Here is a 7,667-nt window from a genome sequence, read left to right as displayed (position 1 = left end):
AATTTAAAGAACACCCTTTACTGTAATTGCCACAGTGAAGTTCCTTTTTTTAATAATAATATTTTTTTATATTATGTTAGTCACCATACAGTACATCCCTGGTTTTTGATGTAAAGTTCGATGATTCATTAGTTGCATATAACATACATAGGCCCTTTTTCCCCCGGTCTGTCTTCTGGTTCCTTATTACTATCTTGAGTTCCACAAGCCTCATCTTCAACAGCATCCTTTGTTTTTACCACATGCCTCCAAAGATCATCTGCTTCTTTTAAAGGGTCCCCTATTTCCTCATTACTGGTGCTGCCCTAAGGCAACCCCCTGCCCAATGGCCCTTTCCAAGGCTTTTCCTTCTGACCATCTAATAGCTAATTCTTTGACCCAACAAATGTGACACCTCTTCTTACTTTTATTCCAGTCAAGGTGGAGCCCACTACTTTTGGGAGTGAATATTCCTTGATGGTATGTGTCTGCAGTTACCACCAGGATTCAACACATTTTACTCCTTATGTGCAATGCCCATCTGACACTCAAGTCTGCTGGAGACTCTGGGGCTGACTCCAACATGGACATCAAACTGTGAAGTATACTTTGAAGGCATGGGCTCTTGGGAGTTTATATACTTCCCTTTTGAATTTTTTAAAATGAAATGTGAAGGGATTCTAAGTCGACAAGTCACTATATATTTCATATATAGAATTCACAGATGTCTTCCAAGTAGGCAAATGTTAGTGGCACAGTCTAACCCATAAGGGAAATTGAAAGCGCTCCTACTCTGCTTCATTCCCAGGGAGGAGAAGCTTTGATGATGAGGAGGACAAGAAGCGCTGGTGCTTACCTGTTCAGATCCAAACCATAATTAACTTCTCTTGGGTGTAACCACCTTCATTTGGGTTGCTTTTGTCAATCTTTGTTTTCCCTGGTCTTTGGTGACAGCTGGAGCTGACTTCTTCTGAGGTGGGTTCCTTTACCTAAAAATCCTATATTCTGAGAGGGACCAGAAAAAAGATGAGATTGAGTGGAGGACAGTTTAGGTCAGCCCTGTGGCTGCAGGGGAAACTGGCTTGTTTCCTTAGCTTTGGCTCTCTGTGCTTTACTTCAGAGAACTAGGACACATGGGGACAAGATCTAGGATGGATTTAAAGGAAAAGGGCCAAGAAAGATGTTTAGTTGGTCTTTCTTGCAGATCTTAAGGCAGAGGAAAGAGGAGCCTTGTAGCTTGTTCTGCCAAGTTAAGTAGATTATCCCAGGCAGGCATTTCCTTGCAGTCTGTAGTGATGACAAGTGCTTGATTCATGGACTTAAGGATTTGAGGTCCTGCCTCTCTTGAATACTGATTATTTGGTTGGAAGTAAGGAAACATGAAAAATTACTTTGTACATGGATATTGTACAGATCTCAAGGGCCGACCATATAGCTGGGCCTAATAAGTGACTGAAACAAAAACTAGACTCTTTTATTAGTCATGATCACCCCTTCCATTTCTCTGTTATAATTTCTCTGCTTCAGTCTTCTCTTCTGGCAGAACCAGTAAAGTAATATTGCAATTGACCTAATTTCACACACATGCATTTCTGTGCTATAGCAAAAACCACTCATATTTTAATTTATTCATAACCAAATTTGTTCTGAAGAGGAATTAACATGGGCAGTTTTGTGTTTCCTATAGCCTTTTACCTCTACTCTCCTGTCACACAAAATTCTCTTGACTTTGCAATGATGGTCAGGCATGTGGCTCATGTCCCCTCTACACTGCAAGCTCTTTGAGGCCACATCAATACTGTTGTCTTTGCATCTCCTGCCATATCTGGATTAGGAGTTGACAATATGGACAAATAGAAAGAGGAGGTGTTTCTAGAGCCAGTTTAATGAGGAGTTTTCAAAAATGTACCAAGTCAAGGGGGCTAAAAAAAAGACACCCATAGTAGAGCTGAGGTCAAGAGCCAATAAATACTAGGTTATGTGTCAACCTCAATCACCAGGATCAGGGTAAGTGGGTGGTGAGGATGGCATGGAAGTAGAGAAAGAAGATCAGGAGAATCAAAGTGAGAATAGGAGAGTCAGAGAGATCAATCCCATTCCTTGATAATCTTTTTATGCTGCTAGGGCAAGTGGTCTGCTAAAAGGTGCCACGAGAGACCACAGTCATGGCTGGTGAGTTCCTGGAACAAAATGAGTGCTTAATAGTTGGATAAGCTGGAGAAAAGAATATTCATAGTCTACACTGGACATTTTTGATAAATAGAGTTATGTTTTTGTTGCTGTTGTTGCTGTTTTTTATTTGTTTGTTTTTGTTTGTTTGTTTTTTCCTGAGGTGGCTGGGATTTACCAGGGCAGAGCTATAAGGTATATAAATTTATCTTATTTCTTGAGGGATTTTGTTTTTGTTTTGTTTTTGTTTTTGTCTCTTAAGTAGACTCCACATGCAGCATGGAGCCCAAGGGGGGCGTTGAACTCAGAACCCTGAGAACAAGAGTCAGATGCTCCACCAACTGAGCCACTCAGGTGTCCCTCTTGAGGTGTTTTTAATTCACTTACACTGTTTGTGATATAAAAATAGCAGCTATCTAGGCTATTATGCTGTGATAGACTACTTGATCTACCCTCAGTTCTGACTCTTTCTGGCTCTGTGACACAGGACACATTAATTTAATCTCTCAAAGCCTTGATTTCTTTAACTGTAAAATGACAGAATGACCTAACCTGTAGGGATACAGAGATCAAGGGAAATAATGGATATAAGGTATTTATTATAATGCCTGGAACATTAATTTCCTAATACATATTAACTATTATTATTGTAAATACATCTTTAGGGAGGCATAAGAGTTATTTTATGTGTCAACTTGATTTGACTAAGGAGTGCCCAAATGGCTGATTAAAAAAATAAGTTCTGAGTGTTTCTAGAAGAGGTTAGCATTTGACTAGATACACTGAATGAAGAAGATTCTCCCTCAGCAATGTGGGTGGACATTGTCCAATCTGTTGAGGGGCCCAAATGGAACAAAAAGGCAGAGGAAGGACAAATTCCTTCAATTCTTGAGCTTTGATGCCCACCTTCCCTTGCTCTTAGACATTGGAGATCCTGTATTTCAGGCCTTGAGATCCTGGGACTTACACTGGCACCACCTCCATCAGACTCTCAGAACTTCAGCTTCATACTGGGGGTAATAAAGCAGCTCCCCTGGTTTCCAGGCCTTGAGACTATGACTAAATTATACCATTGGCTTTCCTGGTTCTTCAGCCTGCAGACAGCATCTCATGTTACATTTCAACTTTCATGATCCCACGTGCCAAATTCCATAATGTTTGCTTATATATCTATGTAGAGATCCTATTGGTCCTGTTTCTCTGGAGAGCCCTGATTAAATCAGAAGGTACAAAAGATGGAATCTTTAAAATTTAAATTCAATTCACCAACATATAATACATTTTAGTTTCAGATGAATTGTTTCAGAACAATTCATCAGTTGCTTATAACACACAGTGTTCATCATATCACATGCCGTCTTAATGCCCATCACCCAATTACTCCATCCCACCCATGCACTTCCCCTCCAGTAACCCTCAGTTTGTTTCCTATAGTTAAGAGTCTCTCATGGTTTGTCTCCCTCTCTGATGACTTTCCATTCAGTTTTCTCTCACTTTCCCTACGATCCTCTGTGCTCTTTCCTATATTCCACATAAGAGTGGAACCATATAATTATCTTTCTCTGCTTAACTTATTTCACTTAGCATAATTCCATGCAGTTCCACCCATGTCAATGCAAATAGTAGGTATTCATCATACCTGACAGCTGAGTAATATTATACTGTTTTATGAACCACATCTTCTTTATACATTCATGTATTGAAGAGCATCTTGGCTCTTTCCATAGTTTGGCTATTGCTGACATTGCTGCTAGGAACATTTGGGGTGCATGTGTCTTCTTTTCACTACATCTGTATTTTTGGGATAAATACCTAGTAGTGCAATTGTTGGATCATAGGGTAGCTCTATTTTTAACGTCTTCAGGAACCTCCATACTGTTTCCCAGAGAGGCTGTACCAGCCTACTTTCCCACCAACAGCAAAAGAGGGTTCCCCTTTCTCCACATCCTTGCCAAAATTTGTTCTTTCCTGTCTTGTTAATTTCTGCTATTCTGACTGGTGTAAAGTGGTATCTCATTGTGGTTTTGATTTTTATTTCCCTGATGGCTAGTGATGTGGAAAATTTTTTCACATGGCTTTTACTCAACTGTATGTCTTCTTTGAAGAAGTGTCTGTTCATGTCCTCTGCCCATTGCTTGACTGGATTCTTTGGTTTTTCTGGTGTTGAGTTTGAGATGTTTTTTATAGATCTTGGATACCAGCCCTTTATCTGTAATGTCATTTGCAAATATCTTCTCCCATTCTGTGGGTTGCCTCTTAGTTTTGTTGACTGTTTCCTTTGCTGTGCAGAAGCTTTTTATCTTAATGAAGTCTCAAAAGTTTGTTTTCCTTTGTTTCCCTTGCCTTTAGAGACTAGTCTTGAAAGATGTTGCTGTGGGTGACATCAAAGAGGTTACTGCCTGTGTTCTCCTCTAGGATTTGTACCGATTCCTGTCTCACATTGAGGTCGTTCATCCATTTTGAGTTTATCTTTGTGTATGGTGTAAGAGAATTATCCAGTTTCATTCTTCTGCATGTGGCTGTACAATTTTCCCAACAAGATTTTTTGAAGAGACTGTCTTTTTCCATGGCTATTTTTTCTTGCTTTGTCAAAGATGAGTTGACCATAAAGTTGAAGATCCATTTCTGCGTTCTCTCTTCTGTTCCATTGATCTATGTGTCTCTTTTTGTGCCAATACCATGCTGTCTTGATGGTCACAGCTTTGTGATATAGCTTAAAGTCAGGCATTGTGATGCCACCAGCTTTGGTTTTCTTTTTCAACATTCCCCTGGTGATTAAGGGTCTTTTCTGGTACCATACAAACTTTGGGATTGTTTGTTCCAACTCTGTGAAAAATGTCGATGATATTTTAATAGGGATTGCAATAAAAGTGTAGATAGCTCTGAGCAGCATAGACATTTTAACAATGTTTATTCTTCCAAACCATGAGTATGGAATGCTTTTCCATCTTTTAGTATCTTCTTCAATTTCTCTCATAAGTGTTCCGTAGTTTCTAGAATATAGTTCCTTTACCTTTTTGGTTAGGTTTATTCCTAGGTATCTTATGGTTTTTGGTGCTATTGTAAATGGAATCTATTCCCTAATCTCTCTTTCTTCAGTCTCATTGTTAGTGTATAGAAATTCAACTGATTTCTGGGCATTGATTTTGTATCCTGCCACATTGCTGAATTGTTGTATGAGTTCTAGTAATTTGGGGGTGGAGTCTTTTTGGTTTTCCACATAAAGTATGTCATCTACGGGGGCGCCTGGGTGACTTGGCCATTAAGCGTCTTCCTTTGGCTCAGGTCATGATCCCAGGGTCATGGGATCAAGCCCCGCTTCAGGGTCCCTGCTTGGCGGGGAGCCTGCATCTCCCTCTCACACTCCCCTTGCTTGTGTTCCCTCTCTCTCTGTCTCTCTCTGTCAAATAAATAAATAAATTTTTTTAAAAAAAGTATGTCATCTGCGAAGAGAGAGAGTTTTATTTCTTCTTTGCCAATTTGAATCCCTTTTATTTCTTTTTGTTGTCTGATTGCTGAAGCTAGGATTTCTAGTACTATGTTGAACAATAATGATGAGACTGGGCATCTCTTTCATGTTTCTGACCTAAAGGGAAAAGCTCTCAGTTTTTCCCCGTTGAGAATGATATTCACTGTAGGCTTCTCATAGATGACTTTTGTGTTGCCTCTATCCTTATACTTGAAGAGTTTTAATGAAAAAAAGGATGCTGTATTTTGTTGAATGCATTTTCTGCATCAAGTGAGAGGATCATATGGCTCTTGTCTTTCTTTTTATTAATATGCTCTATTATGTCGATTGATTTGCAAATGTGGAACCACCCTTGCATCCCAAGAAACCACCCCCTGCTGCCCCAGTCATGGTGAATATTCCTTTTAATGTACTGTTGGATCCTATTGGCTAAGATCTTGTCGAGTATTTTTGGCATCCATGTTCATCAGGGATATTGGTCTGTAATTCTCTTTTTGATAGGGTCTTTGGTTTTGGGATCAGGGTAATTGACCTCATAGAACGAGTTTCAAGTATTTCTCCTGTTTCTATTTTTTGAAAGAGCTTCAGTAGAATAGGTATTAGTCCTTCTTTAAATGTTTGGTAGAATTCTCCTGGGAAGCCATCTGGCCCTAGACTCTTGTTTTTTTGGGAGGTTTTGATCACTGCTTCAATCTATTTCCTTGGTGTTAGTCATGATCTCTCCCCTTTCATTCATGATTTTATTGATTTGGGTCCTTTCCTTTTTCTTTTGGATAAGTCTGGTGAGAGGTTTATCAATCTTCTTAATTCTTTCAAAGAACCAGCTTCTAGTTTCTTTGATCTGTTCTACTGTTTGCTGGTTTCTATTTCATTGATTTCTGCTCTAGTCTTTATTATTTTTCTTCTCCTGCTTGGTTTAGGCTGAAGTCTCAAAAGTTTGTTTTCCTTTGTTTCCCTTGCCTTTAGAGACTAGTCTTGAAAGATGTTGCTGTGGGTGACATCAAAGAGGTTACTGCCTGTGTTCTCCTCTAGGATTTGTACCGATTCCTGTCTCACATTGAGGTCGTTCATCCATTTTGAGTTTATCTTTGTGTATGGTGTAAGAGAATTATCCAGTTTCATTCTTCTGCATGTGGCTGTACAATTTTCCCAACAAGATTTTTTGAAGAGACTGTCTTTTTCCATGGCTATTTTTTCTTGCTTTGTCAAAGATGAGTTGACCATAAAGTTGAAGATCCATTTCTGCGTTCTCTCTTCTGTTCCATTGATCTATGTGTCTCTTTTTGTGCCAATACCATGCTGTCTTGATGGTCACAGCTTTGTGATATAGCTTAAAGTCAGGCATTGTGATGCCACCAGCTTTGGTTTTCTTTTTCAACATTCCCCTGGTGATTAAGGGTCTTTTCTGGTACCATACAAACTTTGGGATTGTTTGTTCCAACTCTGTGAAAAATGTCGATGATATTTTAATAGGGATTGCAATAAAAGTGTAGATAGCTCTGAGCAGCATAGACATTTTAACAATGTTTATTCTTCCAAACCATGAGTATGGAATGCTTTTCCATCTTTTAGTATCTTCTTCAATTTCTCTCATAAGTGTTCCGTAGTTTCTAGAATATAGTTCCTTTACCTTTTTGGTTAGGTTTATTCCTAGGTATCTTATGGTTTTTGGTGCTATTGTAAATGGAATCTATTCCCTAATCTCTCTTTCTTCAGTCTCATTGTTAGTGTATAGAAATTCAACTGATTTCTGGGCATTGATTTTGTATCCTGCCACATTGCTGAATTGTTGTATGAGTTCTAGTAATTTGGGGGTGGAGTCTTTTTGGTTTTCCACATAAAGTATGTCATCTACGGGGGCGCCTGGGTGACTTGGCCATTAAGCGTCTTCCTTTGGCTCAGGTCACGATCCCAGGGTCATGGGATCGAGCCCCGCTTCAGGGTCCCTGCTTGGCGGGGAGCCTGCATCTCCCTCTCACACTCCCCTTGCTTGTGTTCCCTCTCTCTCTGTCTCTCTCTGTCAAATAAATAAATAAATTTTTTTAAAAAA

This window comes from Ailuropoda melanoleuca, chromosome 14 (assembly GCF_002007445.2).
Source record: "Ailuropoda melanoleuca isolate Jingjing chromosome 14, ASM200744v2, whole genome shotgun sequence".
Lineage (NCBI taxonomy): Eukaryota > Metazoa > Chordata > Mammalia > Carnivora > Ursidae > Ailuropoda > Ailuropoda melanoleuca.
Note: the sequence above shows the minus strand (reverse complement) of the source record.